The 23,664-nt window shown below is 41.6% G+C and overlaps 1 long non-coding RNA gene and 2 pseudogenes across 1 annotated transcript in view; 1 reads left to right on the top strand and 2 right to left on the bottom strand.

The window, feature by feature from the left end:
• LOC147417785 (uncharacterized) overlaps positions 1-3,400 on the bottom strand; it is a 107,928-nt gene extending 104,528 nt beyond the window's left edge. The window contains exons 1-3 of the long non-coding RNA XR_015187262.1: positions 3,262-3,400; positions 3,084-3,159; positions 2,853-2,938 (exon numbers count right to left, since the gene is read on the bottom strand). This is a non-coding gene — a long non-coding RNA (uncharacterized LOC147417785). The remainder of the gene's footprint in view (positions 1-2,852; positions 2,939-3,083; positions 3,160-3,261) is intronic.
• A 692-nt stretch (positions 3,401-4,092) lies between these two features.
• Positions 4,093-6,556, top strand: LOC147417784 (uncharacterized; annotated as a pseudogene).
• A 1,270-nt stretch (positions 6,557-7,826) lies between these two features.
• On the bottom strand, positions 7,827-16,805 carry LOC147417783 (uncharacterized; annotated as a pseudogene).
• Between the last annotated feature and the right edge of the window lie 6,859 nt (positions 16,806-23,664).

Raw genomic sequence — 23,664 nt, 5'->3', positions numbered from 1 at the left:
CTTTCTAGAAAACACAAGACTAGACAACGTGCAGTTAGCCTTTATTGATGCTCGAAGAAAAGGTGGTAATAGCAATGTAGTCCACTTCTCATGGTTCTTAGCGAGTGGTAAATCACCTGTTCCTAATGCTTCTGCTGGTAGCAATTCATCATGAAGGCAATTAGTGGGTAGCTTATGCTTCTTCAATGGAAAGAGGCTTATGAACAATGTGTCAATGGCACCGTCACACATGCTGCAAGAGAACCCTCATTGCAAGAAACAAATAGAGATAACCAGACTATATTTGAGAGTTTTTACAAGTTCTGTTGAAGATTTTTTGGGTTACATGGGCTATTTATTTCAAGTTGAAGGTAAGTTTCAATTATACGTGCACATTGTTGGAGTGGATCCACAACGAGAGCTTTGAATCCTAAGATCGAGGCTCCCTCACATGTCATGTCTTCTTTGTTTGCGCATAATGTGTCGCAACATCCTGAAGCAAGTTTTGCTATAGCGGGATGAAGCGGCTGCCTCTCTATGTGAAGGTCAATCAGAAACATGATGGATGTCACGGGGGGCATATGCGAAGCCCGAGTGTAGTGTCCATGCCTCGGCAGAAGATGTCGTCCATGTTTGGTTTCTCATCTCTGACGATGCTTGCTTTACATGGAGGTGCAAGCATAACTCTAGGATGGAGCTTCCTCTTTCTAGTTTCATGTTTATCCACATAGCCGTTGTTTCATGTTTTAATATCATTTTTTGTTCATTTTTTAGAAATTTTAAATAATGTTCTTTAATTTTTTTTCGCAAGCAAGAAAAAGAAAAATACCCAAATTTGAATATTTAAGCGCCAAAGCGGGGGTCGCTAATAGGCGCGGCAATAGGAGCAGTAATAACCGTGGTAATTTGTGGGGTAATAGATGCAGTAATATCCGTTTTAACATTTAAAATGCAAAAAAATGTCCTCCGGCCCCCCTCTCCTTATTTGGCCAGGCCGTTTTAGACTCTCTACAAACCGCAATAAAAGGTCGCGGTAAACATTTTCAAATTTTCATAGTGATAGTTGGCAATTCCATCAGCTTCCTTGTACAACTTGATCGATGTCTCTCATTGATCGATGTCTCTCAACCTTGGTAATGTACGGATCATCTTTTTGTTGGCTTCACACTCATTTCTTCAACATTTCTTCTTCTCTAGATTTGTTAGGTCGTGGTATTTGATAGAGAGAGTTGCTCCATCTTATCCAGGTTAACTATGTATGTAGCTTAGGAGGCTCTCTGTCCTGTTTCTCGTATCACTCGCAAAGTTTGCCATCTAGAGTTCTTCGGTTTGCCGAACTTTCCCAAATATTTTGGAAGACACTTTGCAAACTCTCCACCAAACTATGAAAAAGTTTGGTGATATAGCACCCAATTAGTCCTAGGTCTATATAATTTTTCATATCGTTATACAATTTCTTTAGGCTATTAACTATTCAAAGCTCCTCAAATGCAGGACTGTTTTACAAACATACTCTACTGAACACCTTGATTATTAAGTAAATGCATGCTCTCTCTTGAAACCTTACCAAGAATCGCAAACGCGGGGTGATCTTGATCATCGGATTTCAAAGATGAACAAGGGGTGAACTAGGCCACCCCTAGTTCACCTTCAATTTACCCCTGATTCACCGCACTCATCATACAGAAGATATTGTTTTCTTATTGCAATTCCTAACCTCAACCACATGTCCCCTCTCGACCACCCCATGCCATTTGGAAACATGGCATTGCATTGGCACTTTAGAAGCAATGAAACTTGATGAATATTTTGCATGAAAATCTATCATTCTATTATTGCAATTCCTAACCTCAACCACATGTCCCCTCTCAACCATCCCATGCCATTTGGAAACATGGCATTGCATTGGCACTTTACAAGCAATGAAACTTAATGAATATTTGCATGAAAAGCTATATCAAGTACTTGTATTTTATCTTGAGAGTTACAAAGAAATGAGAACCCTTACATATGTGTTGCTAAAAAGTATCAACCATCACAAAAAGGTAAACCAAGTATGACTAGTTTAAAAGACTTTAGTAAAAGTTATTTTTGTTTTCAAACGAAGCCTTAAAAAAGGTTACTTTTGAAGGTTGAATGGCTTTGAGAGCTCTCTTTTTTGTCATAGAACGTCAGTGACATTCTCAAGAAAATATTTATTATATTTTTTCGCCATAAAATGCACAGAATTGTGAATTGTGCTGGCCCCTTGCCCTCATTCAGTTTTTCGTATATCCAAGGCTTTTTATTAGCCTTTTCTTACAATTTACTTCTTAGGCTTGTGTTTGGAGGCTTTCTTTGATTTGGCCTCTTCACCCTCTGGTTGACATCGGGTAGACTTAAAAGTACAATTTATCAAAGTATTGAACATCTACATGGATCCATTACAACCTCTAGAATGGTTCAATGGTTCAAGCTTATGAGTACCACTATCCTCAAGGCCTTCGAAGATAGGTCTTTTAACAAATATACCTTTCTCTTAGGAAGGCAATTAGTGGGTAGCTTATCCTTCTTCTGTGGAAAGAGGCTTATGAACTTATGAACGATGGCACCGTCACACATGCTCCGAGAGAACTCATTGCAAGAATAGAAACAGAGATAACCAGACTACATTTAAGAGTTTTCCTACCAGTTTTGTTGAAGGTTTTCTGGGTTACATGAGCTATTTATTTCAAGGTTGAAGGTAATTAGTTTCAATTATTGATTAAAGAGAAAAATTTGATTTATCAGGTCAACCAAGAAGAACCTCATTTAGAAACAACATATATCAGAGATAACCAGTCACTTTACAAAGCCCATGGCAGCCAATTCTGAGTGAGGAACGAGATCCTCACCTTCATGCTTGTATGAGCTGTTAAGTGTCCTACATAATTGACTGCTGCGCCTTAGCTTGAGTGGTCGGATTATTGGCTGCGGCTACCTGCATGGAGTACGTTAAACTAGGGTTTTTACATGAGCTCTAGATGGAAAACTGTGTGTGTGTTTGTGTGTGTGTGTGTGTGTGTGTGTGTGTGTGTGTGTGTGTGTGTGAGAGAGAGAGAGAGAGAGAGAGTTTTGAAGCATACATATATGCATGAGTATGTGCCCACTGCCTGACTTGCTAGCTCCAGAGCTTTCGCCATGGGTTTTCGTTAGAAATGCCTGCATACCACGCACCCGAGGCTGATGTATCGAGTGTCTGAGAGAGAGGAAGTGTATGTGTTGAAGCATACATATGTGCATGAGTACGTGCCCACTGCCTACCTTGCTAGCTCCAGAGCTTTGAAGTTTCGCCATGCTCGACCAAAGAAATGTCTGCATGCACGCACACCCGAGGCTGATGTATCGGTTGTTTGACAGGCGCATTTGCTTTGCAATAACTTCAAGGTTTTTACATGCATACCCTCGTCACTATGTGGCACGGCTGAATTCCAGAGGGGATCCAGGGCTGGGGGAGTAGGGGGGATCAAGCCGTCCGATGGGGGGGGACCTTGGTTCAGCGGCTGGCGGCGCACTGAATGAAAGGGGAGCGTGAGCATTCAATGCTCTGGAGGTGAACTACGCCTCGGTGAACTGCGGGCCTCTGGATTCCGCCTTGCGTGCCTCCCTCGTAGTTCCTCCCCTGCGTTCTGCTCCTCGGTTCCCCAGTGCGAGCCCCTGCCAAGGCAGTTCACTGGTGCAGCACGTCCTCCCTCGGCCGCCAGCACGAGCCCCTGCCACCCCAGTTCACCCCTAGTTCGCATGAGTCGGCAACTATGCACCAGGTGGTTTAGCCTCAGCACGAGCTTGCACCTCCGAGAAAAAGCCAGGCTTTCTTCCTGCTCTCCATACTCCCGCCTTCGTGCAATCAGGGCTCACTTCATGCGCCCATGTTATCCCCCTGCTTATTAACTTATTTAAGCTTTGAAGCATTGCAAATCATACCATAACTTCATATGCTCCGGGAGACCATAAAGCTTTGATTGCGGGATAGGTCTACAATAGCCTTATACCCTCAGCGTGCATTAAGCCTAATACCATGTCTTAAGTTTTAGAAGGAGAGCAATCGATTAAACGTCCCGCTTCAAGAAGCTCGCAAATAAACAATCACGAGGGATGGAAGATGCGAGGCCGCTCTACATCAAAATTGTGCGTGACAATGGGAAAAAAACTCGGCAATGCATTGCAACGGAAGAGTGCCGGGCTAACAAAATATGCTACGAGAAGAGGGTCGACATGATGGACCATCTTCGAGATGATCATGACACCAAGTGTGATATTCCGCTACGCAAGGGTGGTCGACCTCGAGGCATGATGAATCGGACTTCGTCAAGGGCAAACACATACGAGAAGCAATCAAAGGTGCGCTTCAAGGATGCGGCTTATAAGTTCGAGAGAAATAAATCAAAGTTTCTACAAGGGAGGGAGAAATCCTTGCTTCTAAAATGGAATGCTTTCGATGAGAGTGAGAAGCTAGCAAAGGGATCGAAAGAAGCTTCTATAGAAAGAGAAATGGCCAATGCATTAGGGGACTACATGAGCACAAAAGATGCACGCATGGCGGCTATACAAAAACGGATTGATGGTGGCTTCGAATCGAATGTAAGCATATATATCACAACCATCAATTTTTATTTGTTATAAGGATTAAGTTTTTTTTGTTTTTGCTCTACGCTCTTGACTCTTTTTAGAAGCGTAACCCCGATGGAAAAATACATAAGGAAGAGGAAAACGTAGAGGACAAAAAAGTAGAGGAGAAAGCTGATATTGAGCAAGCATGTACTCTGGTATGTCGCATGTAGTGTCGTTATTTAAATGACTAATTGTATGGTATGATGTTTTGGTGTTAAATGAGTTGCATGTCTTGTAGCCAAATCTCACATTGGATGATGGTCATGGTCCTTTGCTTGCACCCGTGAAGCAAGGAAAAAAAAAGAAATTCATAGAGGATACTCCTGTACCACTAGGTGCTTCCTTGCTTGAAAATTCGTTGTCCATTCAAAGAGGAAAACGGGTAAAACTTTGTTCATGTAGTCATATAAATCATGCATATAGTAAATAATGTTACTTAGCTTCTCTTGATCTTGTCAATATACTTTAGATTCGAGTGACCATTGGTTCATCAAAGCAAATCCAAATGATTAGTGACTCTCCTCTTTGCAAAGGAGACATGCCACTTTCTTTGGTGATAAGCAACGGGGGAATTAACTTGGAAGCAAGTAGTAGTAATGGCAACGAGTCCATAAAAGCAAGGTGAATATTACCATCCTCTAAAGGTTTGACATTCTCTATCATTTGTTAATGTTTGAATTTGCTTCGACATATAGTTTTGAAAGTGGATCATCGATTCACTTTAGATCTCATCGATCTAATATAATTTCGGAAGTGGACATGAAAATGCTTGAAGATATTTCTCATGCCAAAGCTTCCACAAAAACAATGAACTTGTTTATGATGTAAGTATAGCTTAAAGCTCATTTCTATGCTTTCAAAAATATTTTGTGTATTATGTAAGTTTTCAACGCAATGTCTTTGTTTTTTATGGTGATAGTTGGATAGAAAACACATTGCCTAAAGAGATTTTAGACAAATTTTGGTTCATGGATAGTTTATGGTATGACTATGTTACACTACGTCACCATGAAGACGTTGCAGTTATCAAGAATTACTTGCAAGGTTTAGATATGTCTCAACATTGGTTCCTTTTTCTACCAATAGTTAGTAGGTATGCTTTATTCACTTTCTTTTAGCTTGAAAGTGATGTGATGTACCTTTGGTTGTCATGCTTAATTTGTTGCATATTTATGTCTTGTTTAAAGAACCATTGGGTCCTTTATGTCATCTTCAACAATCACTTCAAAAAGCTTGACAAATTTCCATGGGATTCACATACTATCATGTACTTCAATTCATTGTCGAATTCTAATGGCACAACCTATCTTGCTAGTGTTTATAGGTATGTATGTGGTAAGGAATATAGAGGTTATTGGGTGAGAGTTGGATCTAAGAGCTTTCCTTGTAGGGTTCTTGAGATTCTATCTCACAATTGTTCGAACGAGGGTTTGAAAGACTTCATGACAAAACCACGAAAAGGACTTTCACCACTAGAAATACTTGAGGTGTGTCAATGGCTCAAGTGTTGTACACATGTGTTGTCATGTTGATAAGATCAATTTATATGATTTTTTACTATTGAAAATTGATGCATGTCTTTAGGTTCCTCGTCAACCAAATGCCCATGATTGTGGGTTTTATGTTATGGCTTATATGAAGCATCTTATTGCTGGGGCCTTTGGCAAACAATCAAAGAGTTGGGTATGTAATTGTTTTTCATTGAAAAAACACTTAACTTTATGTGATGGTCTATCTTTAGTGATTTACATGGTTCACTAACTCTCTATGTTTGATGTACAGCTCACAAAGACTTGGTTCAAGCACCAATCCGTTCAAAGGCTAAAAGAGGAGCTTATAGCATGGAGCAAAAAGTCTCTAGGACTTGATGGAGTGCAAGGATGATGTGTTTTGGACACCCCATACTAGGATATCTATGTAGCATCTCTTCTTTATCTCATGCATTGAAAATCGCTTTATTATATGAAACACTTTTGTGATGTAACTTTTTGAGATGTAACTTTTGAGATCTTATGAGAGCATAGTGCAATATAATCCATCTTGATTCCTCCAATATGTCTCTCTATGCATCTACTCTTGCTATGTGAGAAATGATGTGTTATGATGTGAGAAATAATGTGTTATGATGTAAAAAATAATGTGTGGGCATGTAAGAAATGATGTGTTAAGATCGATTCTAATTCTCTAAGAGTGAAGATCAACCTTGCGAGAAATGGGGTGATCAACACAAAATGATAGACCAGTTATTGTAGGGGTAAAAGGCTCAAATGGTAACGAAGAATTGCTGTAAAATATAAGGCTCCGAGTCTTGAACTAAGGTAATGCAAATTACATCACTTGTGATAGACCAATTATTGTAGGGGTAAAAGGCTCAAATGGTAACGAGGAATTGCTACAAAATATAAGGAGCCGAGTCTTGAACTAAGGTAATGCAAATTACATGACAACAATAGACCAATTATTGTAGGGGTAAAAGGCTAAAATGGTAACGAGGAATTGCTACAAAATATAAGGAGCCGAGTCTTGAACTAAGGTAATGCAAATTACATGACAACGAAGCCTCCATTTGTGATACAAACTAGGCATAAGGGGTGACCCAAGGGTGAGCTAAGGGTGCACAAAGGGTGAACTAGGGAGGAAAACTCGGTGAACTAGGGGTGATCTAACTATGAACTAGGGGTGAACTAGGGACCAAATCAAACTGCAGTAAGGTGAACTAGGGGTAAACTAGGGAGGAAATCTGAGAATAATTCCCGAGAGGATGGTTTTGGGCCTTACAGTGGTGAACTAAGGGTGAACTAGGGATGAACTAGGGGTGACCTAGTCTAACTGCAGTATGGTGAACTAGGGGTGAACTAGGGAGGAAATCTGAGAATAATTCCCGAGAGGATGGTTTTGGGCCTTGCAGTGGTGAACTAAGGGTGAACTAGGGGTGACCTAGTCTAATTGCAGTATGGTGAACTAGGGGTGAACTAGAGGTGAGCTACAGGTGAACTAGGGGTGAACTAGGGATGAAATCTGAGAATGATTCCCGAGAGGATGGTTTTGGCCATACAGTGGTGAACTAAGGGTGAACTAGGGGTGAACTAGGGACCTAATCTGAGAATGAGTGCCGAGAGCATGAGTTTTTTCCCTACAGTGGTGAACTAAGGGTGAACTAGGGATGAGCATTGGTTTTGGCAGAGACAAGGGTGAACTAAGAGTGAACTAGGGGTAATCTAAGGGTGAACTAGGGGTTGATTTGGTGTGAGTACCACAAAAATTCCTAGAGCATACCATATTGCAAACCAAATGTAAATTCATATATTGAGTGGAAGTGTATCAAGACAAGTGTAACTAGAAGTGAAATAGACATAAACCTTGATTAAACCAAATAATATACCTTACCAAATGGATCCATCATACGAGCACAAGCCTCCATTGGGATGCAAACACATTACGGAGAACTTCACCATTGTCTTGAACCATTGTAAAGTCTCTCTCATCTGTTGGGGTTCCTCTCGATGTACAAGAAATAATCTTGCATACTACATTTGTTGGGATATCACATATTCTCACATGTTTATCTATTAGGTAGGTCTCTCCATCCGGAAGGGTATGTTGTGACAATAAAGGCAATAATGCATGGCAAGTTGCACATGTAATGGTAACCCTAGGGTCAACCATGAATGTTTTGGTGCAACAATGTGGACACTAAATTCGTGGTGTCTCATGAAATCGAACTCGAGACCTGCCACGTTGATGTTTCCTTCGCAATATACCAGTTACGTGAGCTCGCTTTGTTGGTTGGGATGTCCCTGCTTCATAAACCTCTATGTTTGGCTCCACTTCTTGTGGACTCTTCCCATGCCCAAGTTTTGTTTGAGTCACATGTGCTTGTATTTGCCGTATACTTCCTCTCATAGGCATCTCAATCGCCTTTGGTGGCGAGGTCTTTAGTAAGGTATCCTTGCAAATGTTGAGTTCACGTAACAAGATTGCTTTTTGCACCGGATCATTGTCCTTCAAGCCTTCTTCAATCCTTGTAAGTATGCTTCTGACCTCGCTTACACATTTCAAGACCTCACTATCATCAACCCCATCCTCAATTGAGTTGCCTGCGAAATATTCATTGATATCTTTTGTGTTCTGGAGATCTTTATCAACGGCATGCTCATTATCCACAGTTGGAATGAAGGTATACAAGTGTGGAAAGTACTTTTTTATGATTAGGTCAAGTGCATATAGGTGTTTACACCCGATTGCCCAATCTGGGCAATTACAGTAGTTGCATTGCATGTTGACATGATACCAGTGGCTTGTATTAGAAATACTTCGAACCTTGAATAATAGTGTCATCTCATTCACAATTTCCAAGGTGGAAGGATCACCCTCATACAATTGTAGTATTTTCTCCCCACCATGTAATCGCGTAGTGTGTTGCTTTGAAGAGCCCCGGATGTTGTAGCGGCCCGAGTCAACTAGAGTAACAATACCAAATCAAGTTTAAGATCCCTCTTTCATAACAAAGAGAGAAATCAATCCATGAGGGCTTGTCTTACCTATTTCTTGTTTTTGTTTGAAGAACTCTAATAAAGTACCACCCATTCTAGTGCCAATTGTTGAATCACCCACAATAGCATGCAAGAGATCCACAATCGATCTATTGATCCGCGCATCTAATAAGGCATACTTTATGTATTGCCACAATCTCTCCACTAAGTTGGTAGTGTCAACATTTCCATAGTTGAATAAACGACCAAACTTGGGCCATCTTCTACGCCATGGGCAGTCACGTCCACACCAACCATTTGTCACATATCTTTGCACATTAACATGAGCTGCATAGTGTTGAAGAAGTTCTTGGTAATGATTCTCAAATTCTACCTCGTTGAAGGCATGCATAAGTGTTGTCATTGATCAATAAAGATGATCTTGGAGCTCCTTTGGTACCTACATATACAAGAACAATTGGTTATCAAGATGCACAGAGACCCACACATGCATTGCATTCACAAAGAAGAGTCCACAAACCTTTGGAAGAAGATTTTCCACCCATGCTTTCTTTGTGTGGAACCAACACACAATAATGTGGCAAAAACGTTGCTCTCGGGTGTTGAGATGTCGAGCTCTACATCATGAGCTGGCATCCACTACGGGTCTTGGCCGCTTACGACATTTACTCACTGGCACGTTAGGTGACCGACACGGAGGATCTCTGCCCGTGATTCTACAGTTGGACTACACTTATAGTGCCAGCCTAGTACGCTTCTAGTGAGTTCACACTTAGTGACCGCATGTACATATGTGCTACTTTTCAGTTTTAGCACTTAGTCCATTTGTATTCTCTTTTCTGTAAGAAGAAGAAGAAGCTTTCCATCTCTGTGTGCTTTGTGCTTGTCTTGTGTAGCTCTCTTGCATCCTCATTCTTTACATGGTATAAGAGCCTGGTGCAGGCAAGAGAGACTAAGAGAGCAAGAGCATCACAATCCCTTCGTTCGCAATCCACGACCAGATGTCGAAGGCGCCTCGCGCAGCGAAAATTTTTTAAGGGGTTTTTCGTCCAAGTTTCTGAGCAGGTCTCCAAAGTGCAGTACACAGAGATTTACTGTACAAGTACAGTGGTTGTATGTACGCTTGATTGTGGACACTCATTGAGTGTAGAAAGCGTTACAGGTACCACGATAGCAGGTTCAACAGATTTGCAGGTTTTTGCAGATTGCAGCTATTTTGTCTTAGTGCTTCAAAATGTCTGACGGTTTCAGTCAGATTGTCACTGAGAAGCTTGAGAAAAATAACTACCCTGCATGGAAGTTCAGAATAACAAATTTCCTAAAAGGAAAAGGTTATTGGGACTATGTAGAAGGATACAATGAAAAGGAACCAGAGATTCCCGAGGCAAATGCTACAGCAGAACAAAGGAAAGTTTTGAGGGACTGGCAACAGGGCCAGAGCAAAGTGATGTATTGGCTTTCTATGAGCATCACAGATGGCATGATGGGCTATCTACAGGATGCTGAAACCCCCTCCATTGCATGGAAAAACTTAGGCAGAGTGTTCGAGGTGAACACCAAGGCCAGGAAGCTTCAACTAAAGTCAGAGCTAAATCAGGTTAAGAGGAACAACCTCTCAATCAATGATTATGCCTTGAAGATCAAGAGTATCATTGAGGCTCTTGGATCTATTAAAGTCTCGGTGGAAGACGATGACATTGTCCGTGCATGCTTGGATGGTCTAGGAGATGAGTATGTACATTTCAAGTCTTCCATGAATACAAGAGACGACATCCCCGTGTTCCAAGATTTGATTTCTATGCTTATTCTTGAGGAGAAGAACCTTGACACATCTTCTTCTCATGGCAGAAATAATTCTGAACAAGCCTTCTATTCTAACTCCAACAGAGGTAGAGGTAGAGGTCGTGGTCGAGGCCCAAGAGGTTGCAGGGGCCAATTTCAAGAAGTTCAATCAAATCAAAATAATACAGGTGGCAGGGGAAACTAGTCTCAAGGCAGGGGGAGTCAAAGAGGTCGTGGTGCAGGATCAAGCAGGCAGCAACATACTCGAGATAGCAGAGAATGTTGGACTTGTGGTGAAAGAGGTCACATGTCACGTGACTGTCCAAAGGGAAAAGCAAGTGGAAAGAGAGAACATGGCAACTATGCATCTACTAGCAGAGATGCAGATGACTGCAAAAACGAGCGCATGTAATGAATACAATGACTGCAGAGAATTCCACCCAAGATGATGTTTGGTATGTGGATTCAGGTGCCTCTAATCACATGACGTCTCGTGGAGAGTGGTTTAGAGATATGCGCAAACCAGATGTGTCAAGCTATGTGCAGACAGGAGATGACACAGCTCACCCCATTGCTCATGTAGGAGACATACCTCTAAATACGAAGAGTGGCAAATCAAAGTACTTAGCAGATGTACTTCATGTCCCAAACATTACAAAGAATCTTGTTTCTGTTGGACAAATGGTTGAGTAGGGTTTGCAGGTTCCTTTCAATCCGAATGGTTGTTATGTAGAAGATTTCCAGAATGGCTGTAAGCTGATCACAAAGGGAAAATGTGTGGGCAGAAGGTTTACGCTGAATGTAGACATGTCTGAGGTAAAAGATGCATTATTTGCACAGGGCACAGGTGTTGTGGCTGATGTTGACATTTGGCACAAACGCATTGGCCATGTCAATGAGCAGAGATTGCGCAGCATGCAATCAAAACAGATTGTAAAAGGTTTGCCCAAATTCAAGGTGGATGGTATGCATAAAGTGTGTGCAGCATGCCAGTTTGGAAAACAGTCAAAGGGCTCATTTCCACATGAGCGCAATGTATGTAAAAAGACACTTGAGGTGGTGCACACAGATGTTTGGGGTCCAACCGACAATGCAAGTATACATGGTTGCAGGTACTATGTCTCTTTCATTGATGACCATACAAGGAAAGTATGGGTCTACTTCATGCGTAACAAAAGTGAAGTGTTTGGTCACTTTCAAGACTTCAAAGTCATGATTGAGAAGGAGACAGATATGCAAATCAAGACATTGAGGTCAGATGGAGGGGGAGAGTACTTCTCAAATGATTTTTCAGATTTTCTACGAATGCATGGTATACGCAAGCAGTTTACATGCAGATATACTCCACAGCAGAATGGGGTCGCAGAAAGGAAAAACAGGCACATTGCAGAGGTTGCACGTGCATTGATGAATGAGAAGAACATGCCTCATCATTTCTGGGCTGAAGCTGTAAATACAGCTGTGTACATTATGAACAGGACACCTACAGCTGCGGTGCATGATGTAACGCCTGAGGAAAAGTTTACAGGTACAAAGCCTGATTTGGCACACTTGAAAGTGTTTGGCTGCATAGCTTACGTGCATGTACCAGATGAGTTGCGTAGGAAATTGGATCCTAAAGCAGAGAAATATATTCTTGTGGGATATTCCCTTGAACAAAAGGGGTACAGGTGCTACAATCCTACTACACGAGAATTACGAGTGAGCAGAGATGTAGTCTTTGATGAAATGAGCAGCTGGTACAGCAATGCACATGGCACTATTGGGGCTGATGTAAAAGATGATGTGGTTGTACAAAATGTGAGGCCACAGTCACAGGTTTTGAGTGGACCACAAGAGTTCTCTTCTCGTGGCTCTGTTGAGAAGCCATGGAATGGTAGACTACGTACGCAGGTTACTCCACCAGCAGGTACAGGGAATGTATCACGAAAAGGAAAGGAAAAGGTTGATGAACCTCCCCTTATGGCTGATGCATCATCAGGTTTTTCACATGTAGACATGGATTCAGATGGTTCTGAACAAAGTCTTGATGAGGAATTAGGAATTCCGGTTGTCAGGACACCTGGTGTAAGGAAAGTACAAGAAGATGCTAAAGGGCAAAGGAGTGACCCAGGACCACGCAGATCTAACAGAGTCAGAAATCCAGTTCAGAAATTGACTTATGATGGTGGGTATCTAGCGCATCACCAAGCCTACATGGCTAAGGTGATACAGGATGTGGAGCCCACATGTTTTGAGGATGCAGTTGGAAATGTGCATTGGGATGATGCAATGAATGAAGAGATGGCTGCATTGGAAGCAAACGACACATGGGAGTTGGTGCCATTGCCAAGTGGCAAGAAAGCTATTGGTTGTAAATGGGTGTATAAAACCAAGCATAAGGCTGATGGTAACATTGAGCGTCACAAGGCAAGGCTGGTCGCAAAGGGTTATGCACAGACGTATGGCATAGACTATGAGGAGACCTTTGCTCCAGTGGCAAAGATGACGACTGTGAGAGCTGTCATAGCAGTGGCTGCATCTAGAGGATGGATTATGCATCAAATAGGTGTAAAGAATGCCTTCTTGAATGGTGAGTTGCAAGAGGAAGTGTATATGGATCAGCCACCTGGTTATGTCGATCTAGGTTACCCAGATTATGTATGCAGGCTTCTCAAAGCTTTGTATGGTTTGAAGCAGGGCTCTAGAGCATGGTATGACAGGATGACCAAGTATCTTGTCAGTATTGGGTTTAGGAGAGCTCATGCAGATCATTCACTCTATGTACGTGAGAGTGATGTGGGGATTGTGGTCATTACCATATATGTAGATGACCTTATTATTGTGGGTGACAATGCTATGGAGATTGACCATGTGAAGGGTCTTCTCAAACAGGAGTTTGAAATGAAAGATTTGGGCGAGTTGCGCTACTTTCTTGGCATTGAGGTGATCAGGACTCCAGAGGGTGTATGGCTATCACAGAGACAATATGCTTTGGACATGTTGTCAAAGTATGGTATGGTTGATTGTAAGCCAATTTCTATTCCCTTGGATGTGAATGCAAAGCTGAGTGCAGAGAAGGGTGATGTTGTTGAGGATGTCAAGATGTACAGGAAGATTGTGGGTAGTCTAATCTACTTGACTATCACGAGGCCAGACTTGAGCTACACAGTAGGCTTGGAGAGTTAGTTCATGCAGCTTCCGAGGAAGCCACATTTGGATGGAGTACGACGCACACTAAGGTATGTGCAAGGGACTCTTGACTACGCATTGTTCTATGCAGCAGATGTGCCATTAGCATTGTATGGGTATACAGATGCAGATTGGGCAGGTAACATTGTTGATAGGAGATCTACGAGTGGCTTCATGTTCTCTTTTGGGAGTGCTATTGTTACTTGGAGCAGCAAAAAGTAGCCTACGGTTGCTTTATCGAGCACAGAGGCCGAGTACAGAGGTGCAGCAGTTGCGGCGTGCGAGGTAGCTTGGCTACGCACATTACTTGAGGACTTGGGAGTGCAGGTGGACCAACAGATTTTCATCCATTGTGACAACCTCAGCAGCATGCAGTTGGCTAGGAACCCAGTGTTCCATGCCAGGACCAAACACATAGAGGTCCATTACCACTACGTTCGAGAGCGAGTGTTCGCGGGCGACATCGACTTGGTCTACGTCAGCACAGAGGAGCAGATAGCGGATATCTTTACCAAGGCCCTCTGAGCTGAGAAGCTTCGACGTTTCCGGACTATGCTTGGACTCTGCGACATGCAGAGCTCGAGGGGGAGTGTTGAGATGTCGAGCTCTACATCATGAGCTGGCATCCACTACGGGTCTTGGCCGCTTATGACATTTACTCACTGGCGCGTTAGGTGACTGACACGGAGGATCTCTGCCAGTGATTCTACAGCTGGACTACACTTATAGTGCCAGCCTAGTACGCTTCAAGCGAGTTCACACTTAGTGACCGCATGTACATATGTGCTACTTTTCCGTTTTAGCACTTAGTCATTTTGTATTCTCTTTTCTGTAAGAAGAAGAAGAAGCTTTCCATCTCTGTGTGCTTTGTGCTTGTCTTGTGTAGCTCTCTTGCATCCTCATTCTTTACATCGGGGTCCCGTTTCATAAGAATGCCAACAACATTCATCTCCATTGATGACCTTTGAGAATGCTTCAAGCTCTAAAGTAGATTTGTCAATGACAAGGGCGGTAGGTCTAACATTCCCCATTCTAGATAGGATTGTAGATAATGTTATCTCTAATGCTATCCTCTCATGGTCTGAGCCTGGGTCATTAGAGCACATCATAAACCAAATTGGAATACCCACACCATGTTGGTTTGGCAAGACAGCGGCATATAGTGGTAGCCCAAACGCATTCGTCTTAAAAGTGCTATCAATAGCCCATGAGTTATGCCGAGAGAATCGCATAGCCATTTCCAACATCCATTGGTTTTGAATGATAAGAATAAAGGGCTTTTCACTGTCATTTGCTGCATGAGGATTGTAAGGTTGGTAGTAGCACACCTGCATGTTTTCACAAAAAAATCTTCAATAGGCACTATGCTCAAACAACTTTTGGTCACTACGACTCACACAACGAGCACAAAATATTATGGATACCTTTCCCTGCTTCTTTAGCATTGTAGCCTCGGTCAACATACATGTCCAATCATCCCTAGAAAGTTTTCCTTGGAGCACAAAATGAGAAGTATACCTAAAATGCATTAGTTTCACCACGAGAAATTACAAAGTGTACTTGAATCAAAGAGATAGCCCAGTCAATACCTTGATTTCGTATTTGAAATGACATCATTGAAACTTCCCTTTGTATCATAAAGAACCTGAAGGTCACTTGATCAACGGAAGAAGACCGTTCATAATGTAATTGCTCTTTTGATAAGGACATCTTTGCAACACTTCGTGCATTGCCAACATCAAATAGATCTTCCATACAACACTCAATCACATTTGGGTGGATAGGTAAGTGGTATAAATGCTCACGACTACCAGGGGTATGTCCTTCATGAAGAGGAAACAACAAAATGGAGGCCTTTTTGTTACCATCAAGATATTCTACTTTGACTTTGAAAGGGCATCCACACTTCTTTGTTTTTCTAAGCCTCTTTTTGGTACCTTTATTATGGGGTTGTCCACCTCTACGACAAATGTAATCGATAGTGGTCTTAGAGATACCATGGCTCTTACTGGAACGGACCATAACAAGCCTCACTTTATGCTCAACCATAATATCCACCAAAGCTGCTTTTACTTCTGATACATCTACACTTTTGTGATGCGGAAAACGCACATATGTATGATTTCTTTTGGCACTATTGCACGCCTCTAAGTATTCCTTCCATCTGTTACACTCACAAGCACTGAAAAGGTCCTTCACATAGTCAAGTGGAATCCCATGTCTTCTAATGTCCACACACCACTCTAGCTTGATCGTTTTAATGGTATCTTCTATCCCCAAGTGATTTTGTTCATACCCCTTTGTGTGGCAACCTTGGACAATGTTCCCCCATTCTTCGAGATAAGATATCTTGAGCTTTGAAGATGATGAGGGTAAACAAAGAAAACTCATGCCATCTTTAGGTTGTCCCAAGCACAAACCTTCCTTCATTTTTCTCCATCTACCCAAATCTAGCACCCCTCTAGTATCACAAGCTTTAAGAGTTGCCAAGGTGATTAAAGTGTCATCCCTAATCACATTCTTCATCAACTCATAAGTACTCCTTTCAAAAGAATAGAAAATAGGAGAAACATATGCTAGTGGATCGAAGGAAGGTAACCTTGTTTGTGTCCTCCACGATATGACTTCATCACCTTCAAAGGAGCTCGGAGAGTCACTAGCTTGATCACATGTGTTGCTACTGCTTGAGTCACTCTCCCACTCTAGGTTCGATATGATCTCGTTGCCCGCATGGTCTTCAAGTGATTCCATATTGTAGGAAGCTGAGTTTAGTTCACTCTTAGTTCATCCCTAGTTCACCTCTGTGAACCCACATTTACAGGCGAGGCCAAGTTCACCACTAGTTTACCCTTAGTTCACCCCTAGTTCACTATGGTGAAGTAAAAAACCTTAGTTTACCTCTAGTTCACCCTAGTTTACTGTCAGTTCACTAATTTCAAAGCTCTCCCTCCTCACTATACGTGCACATTAGAGTCCCCCTATGTGAAGGTTTGGCTTTTTAAAATGTGCCTTCTCAAAGTAATAATGAATGCCCTTTAACTGTCCTTGGATTATGTGCAAATCTACTTTTCAGGCCTAGTTTACCCCAAGTTCACCTCCAATCCTTAATCAGTCTTCCTAAAAAGACGTGCAATTTTCTTTTCCACCCCAGTTCACCCCTAGTTCACCACATCCTAGTTCACCCCTAGTTCACTCGTAGTTCACCCCTAGTTCACCCCTAGTTCACCGATTCACTTGACGGCTAGGATTACGTTTGGCTTCCCGCTTTCCTTTCCCACCATAGATCCCCTCTGGATTCCAGCCGTGCCACATAGTGATGAGGCATGCATACCTTAATCTTAAGAGCCTGGTCACACGAGCAGAGTTATCAATTATGGATAGCTATCCTTGGGCAATTATAACCCGGCATGCGTACTCTTCATCTAGCTATGTCGTGGTCACCCATGACATAGTTCTCCGTAGCCACCACCACGAGGAGGTAAGGAGGCCAGGTGTAGTGCATGCTAGCCCATGTAAAGAGGAAGCTCATTGACAATAGGTATCCATCTTGGATGCGCGTCATGCACTAATTTGTCATAGTGCAACTTTCTCATGATCAGGTCCAAAAGTTGCGGCCATTTATTAAACTCTACATGAATGCTAACTTTGCAACTATTCCAAAATCAGCATATTTGCCAAACCCTATGCATCATACAACTAAGCCTTCTCTTTTGCCTCCTGTGACTGTGCTATAGGCATAGTAATCTCAAACTGTGAATGATAATATGCATGTGTATGAACACTACCTAAGCCCATGTCACACGCACGAATGGACTTTGCAACAGCTAATATGGACCATAGTTTCTTGCACCTTCAATCACACAAGGCAAAGGAGCTCCCATTTACTGACGTATTCGAATCTTTTCAATTCTCAGATCATGGAGCCAAAGGATGGTAAACCATACAGAAAAGGAGGATGTGTGCAATACTATAATGTTAGAGGGTGCAATAGCTCAAGAGGTATTTCAAATAGAGTCCACAAAGGTATGCCTCTAGCCTCTCAACCTACCATTGATGCCACCAAAGCCAAAAGTTAAGAAGAACAAGGTTGCAGACAACCAGGAAGCAACAGGAAGTCCAAAGATCAATGAGGAAGCTCTCGGGGCAGGTACTCTGTAGATAGAGAGAGGTAGGCGGTGTGCATATTGTGTGAGCAGTATCATATCGGTGCCAAACTAGTTCATACTAGTTACAAAACACCATCATACCAGTAGAATATAACAAGCATATGCTTCAGTTACATACCAAAGGTACTTATCCATGACGATGGGTATTATCAAAAAGTGAGCAGAGAAAATTCAGCAAGGTGAAAAAGGCAAGCAATAAATTTGGGCAACCCCCTTTCCACATACCAGATAAATAAAAATCATAGGCTTGTAATTGCTTGCTCTTGTTAGCTCGTAGCCCATGTGACATTGATTGTTCTCCCTTCGGCTCCTATAGGAAATATTGGGCACTTGTAACATAGTTCAAAAGGCATGCTATCTTGTCGTCTACCTACAAGCAGTTGTGCATGAGGACCACCTCCTGTTTTCCCAGGGCCTCCTGGGCCAACTAAAGTGTAGTAGCCATCAATGTCAACTAGAGTTGCATAGCTATTGCTATATTGGAGAGGGAGGAAGGCATGATTGGGTATTGCCTAAAGAACCAGAATCAACCACACTTCCAGATAATCATGCACAATATCAAAGCAGATCATGTGAACAAAGGGTAGAATTTTACAGTTTGTATGGTGTCGATGAGCTGAAAAACAAGGTACGCCTGATGCCAATGAATATCTTTGATAGAGCCTTCATGTTCTAGAAGTTTAAGTTAGGGCACCCACTAGGTAACAACTTGCTATCAATGCTACACAAAATGCTTAAAAGCGGAAAATACTATCTCTCTTCATCGTGGGTGACACCCGTGACCCTACCAAGGACGTGGCATGAAGTTGGGAAAGACAAAGGCTCTTTGGAGATGTTTGGTGCATCCATCAACGACAAAAGATGTCATAATAAATAATATCTAATTCTCCTCAATGATTTTCTCATGTTAAACTGATTGTTTAATATGGGGAAGTACCAGAGGAGAAAAGGCTAGATTATTGGTAAGGCTAGCAGACTGGTCACAGTAGGGATCCAAAGGGGGACCATCTGCAGAAAGAGCAATGTGCAAGCAATGGGATTCAAAGACCTAAGGTTCAGCCCATTAAGAGTACTTCCAAAATGCTAAGGTTCCAAAATTCAAAGGGTAAGTCCAAATGGTCAAGCTGAAGGAAATTGGATGCTTTGTAATTGTACACAAAGTCTTCCTAGATCCCTACATGAGAGGGGGCGAGCCCTAAAGGTAGGGGAAGAGAGAGAAAGAGGTGAGATAACACACACACACACACACACACACACACTCAAAGGCTCCCCTTTACACAAAGGGCATGGTGGACACATGTCAGATTCCTAGCTCAGTTGCCCCCAAAATGTATTCAAATCCTATTGGATGACCATAGAGGTGGACCAATGAGAATTAGGCTAGAGTGAATTTAGTCTAATAAATTTAAGAACACTTTATTAAAAGAACCAATGGAAATTAAGTCTCATGGATGATTATTGGATAGCCTGCCGAGGGGTCCAATAGGAATTAAGCATCCCAATGGCTTGCTTAATTCCTATTGGCCAGAAGGGGAAAAGGTCCAATGGGGATTCAAATGAATTAAGTTATTTACCTAAGCTCTCTTTAAAGGGGAAAGAGGGAAACTTGTCACAAGACTCTTCATTTCACCACTTAATTCCTATTGGCTAAGCTTGGAAAGGTCCAATGGGAAGCCAGCAAGAGGACTTAGCAAGAGGGGTCGACCAAGATGAGAGAGGGGGCTGATTTGTGAGGGCATTATTCCACACACACTCACACTAGCTCATGTGTGAAGTCAATAAAGTCTATCTCCTTCTCAAGCTTTAATGGAAAGCTCATCATCTACTCCAAGCTTGTGAGAAGGGAGGCCTTTAACAACTCTTGGCTTTGTGATGCAAATCCAACCAAGAGCCAAGCTCCAATGCATGCTCATCTCCTCTACCATGCTAATTACTAATCTATGCTAAGCTCTTTCTCGTAAGAAAATACTCCTTCTTCCTCTCAATCTACTCTCATACCCCGCTAGCTCTCACCATCTTTGAAGGTGTGTGAGGTCTTGGGTCTGAGACCGTGAGGGAATTGATGTTGTGTTTTATAAGTGTGTGCATGGTGCTTGAAGCTTCCATCTTCATTGCACCAGCAAGTTATTGAAGGAACACAAAGTATTGTATTGTAAAATGTCTCCTTTGATGGGGGAAACCTATAATACAATGCCTTTTGGAGGGAGGACCGGCTCCATATAAATCCGGTCCTCAACTCTTGTCAATAGCTTAATTTCTCTCTCTTTTGAAGTATTGTTCATGCCTATCTAACCAGGTGTTATGATTTTTTTGTTGCTCTCTCCATCCAAGCACTCTTGTTATGCTCATTAGGAATCTATTCTAATGAAATGCTCGCTATGTTTATGATATTTTCTGCTACACACAAGTTACTAGGCCATTAAATGTTACAAAAGATATTGTTAGTATTTTCATCAATAGCCAGATGTATGGAACCTCTCATCCACGTGCTGATTGGTTTCATTCATGTTGGCAAGAGGTTGAGAGGTAGGTTCACACATGTATGCAAAGAAGAATGTACTTTGCATAAGTATTGATTTGCAACAATATTGCATGCAGTCCACCAAGTGTAGTTGCCAATGATGGGAATCCACATAGTGAAGAACATGGCCCGCAGATAGGCGATGAATACTTACCGCTCGTTCATCAAGTTGGGGTCACAACGGTTGCATGATTCAATATATTTGCTTTATGATTCTTTTGTGCTAGTTTATTCAGTATTGGTACAGGCATCGTAACAATTTCATTGTATGTATGTAGTGCGACAATGGAACATAACCAATTGCTGCTCACGATGGGAGAGACACAGCAAGACAAGCTCTTGGATGAGATTGAAGATCCACGACTCAACAACATAGAAGACATGACAACAAAAATATTGCATGAACTATGCGAGAACCAACTGAATGATTGTGTGTCTCTTCGCTCGAAAATAATAACGGCGATACGCAATGTGAAGGACATAGTGCAAAGCTATCAAGTGGACCTTGCTAATGTCTAGCTCTGTAGGCTTGAAGAGCAGATTTGTGCCTTGGGAATCGAAGTCTTGAGCTGAAAGACGCAATTAAATAAAGTAAATGCACTCATAACAAGAGTATTAAATGTTCTAAAAAGGAACAATGTTCAACAAGGCAACAACGAATGACTCCTTTTGTATATTCTATCATGTGTGCTAAGAAACACAAATTTTGTTCACAGCTTTTGCTCCATCTCTCGAGTTAGATACCCCGGCCCGGTTGTACATACTCTTGCTGTAGTTTTGCTTGATGAAAAATAGACTTAATCTCGATTTGATGCCTTCCACTCCCCTATTTCATCTTGACATTTTCTATTGCTTGAAGTCTTTAACTTTTCAGTTGACAAAAATCAATGGTATGTTGAATATGAAACATAGATACATGCATCTTTCTATTGCTTCAAATACAATGAACAAAAAAATGCAGTTTCTATGGCAAAAATCAGGCAAAAGAGCAAGCAAAGCTGTGAATCGCATGTGCACATCAAATTGAACAAGCCACAAACCTGTCCCTGTCTGCAGATGGTTGGCCGAACCATCGCAGGAGCCTACATGAGGTCATTATGTTTGCTATCATCGTTCACTTTACCAAGTCCACATGATTCAACATTTTCCATGGTTCTAGCTAATGTAGGATGGAATCTCATTGAGATTCCATCTAATAAGTTAAAGTAGAGCGATACTAATAGAAAGTGCAAGTAGGTGTGGCCCAATCTTGTTATAGAGTAGTGATACTAAGGTTCGTTTTCAAGCTTTTGAGCATTGTGCAAGGCTAAGGAACATATATATATATATATATATATATATATATATATATATATATAGACGAGTACATAGAGATAAAGCATTGGACATGGCTAGCGAACGTATTTGTAGAAGATTACCATATTATCTCCGATAGACCTTAGAAGGTTCGTTTTCAAGCTTTTGAGCATTGTGCAAGGCTAAGGAACATATATATATATATATATATATATATATATATATATATATATATATATATAGATAGATAGATAGATAGACAAGTACATAGAGATAAAGCATTGGACATGGCTAGCGAACGTATTTGTAGAAGATTACCATATTATCTCCAATAGACCTTAGTAGGAAAACCTCAGAGGTGATCCTATAGGTACCCACCAAAATATCTATCACCTTACAAAAGTCTAGTGGAAGATTTGCTCTTCAATTTTACGGATGAGAAGATATATGAAGATTAAATTGGGGAACATTGTGGAGGAACTCAAGGTTTTAGCAAGGCAAATGGCCACACCACCAAGCAATATGGCATGAGGGCCTTCCTTCTGAATGGGACCTCTATCAAAAGGGTTGCAAAAGGCAAATATCACTAATCCAACAAAGATCTTTGAAGAGTTAGTGAAGAGAGTGCTCAGGGTGGAGAACGAAGATCCAAATATCTCTGAAAGCTCAGAGAGGTCCCTATCAAAAGAATCCAAGGAGAAAGTAAAAAGCAAAGGAAAATCAAAGGATGTACTAAAAATTCAAGTTGCAGATGCAATGAAGGAGGAACTAGAGAAGTTTAGGATATAGTTGCAAGCCCTCTCAAGGACAAAGGATAACGCAAGAGATGCGACATCAAGTGAGGGCAAGTGGTGTGTACATTGTCGAGTAGATGGTCTTAAGCGAAGAAATTAGGGAGGATTATGCCAAGATTACACTAGCATAGGCCATCTCCCTAGCAACGATGCCAATCTTGAATCGTTCGATTCATCCTTTCTGCAATTCCATTCCAATTGGTGTGTAAGGAACAGTAATATGTCTCTTAATACCTGTCCCACTATAGAAATTGTCAAAATCTTTGATGTATTCTCTAGGGTAAAGGGGCCAATAAAAAACCACCCCCCAAAGAAAGGACAATGACACCCCCAATAATAAGACAAAGCTGAACCAACTTTGTGCAATTCAGAAGAATGCTCAACGTTCATTTTATTTGAAATGCAACCTTTTCATTGGGCAATGGATGACTTTAACCTTTGTTGGCACCCATGTCTTTATTTTGGGGTTGGTGTGTCTTCTTTTTCACACCCATTTTTGTTACACAGGAATACATAAATGGATTTATAACTTTCGGCTCCGATCATCAAAAAAGTTGAGATCAATTTTTTCGTAAAGCTCTCGACGAAGCGAATCAAATGAGCTACTGACTGGTTATAATTGAGCTCGGAGATCGGAGATCTATGCTCCCTCTCTTAGGTGGCCTTAAGTTAGGGGTTTTACCCCAACATTCTCATCCTCAAGCTTTTGATCTTCTTGCCAGTTTTGAAGTTATGCTAGTATGTCTCCACGATTTCTGAAAAATCGTTTAAGGCAAGAATCAGGCGAAGACGCCTTTATTTTAGACTTAAGTCTTAAGCGGCTCATGAAATCT

This window comes from Adiantum capillus-veneris, chromosome 30 (assembly GCF_014529385.1).
Source record: "Adiantum capillus-veneris isolate H3 chromosome 30, ASM1452938v2, whole genome shotgun sequence".
In the NCBI taxonomy this organism is placed as follows: Eukaryota; Viridiplantae; Streptophyta; class Polypodiopsida; order Polypodiales; family Pteridaceae; genus Adiantum; species Adiantum capillus-veneris.
This window is presented reverse-complemented; position numbering and strand designations above follow the sequence as displayed.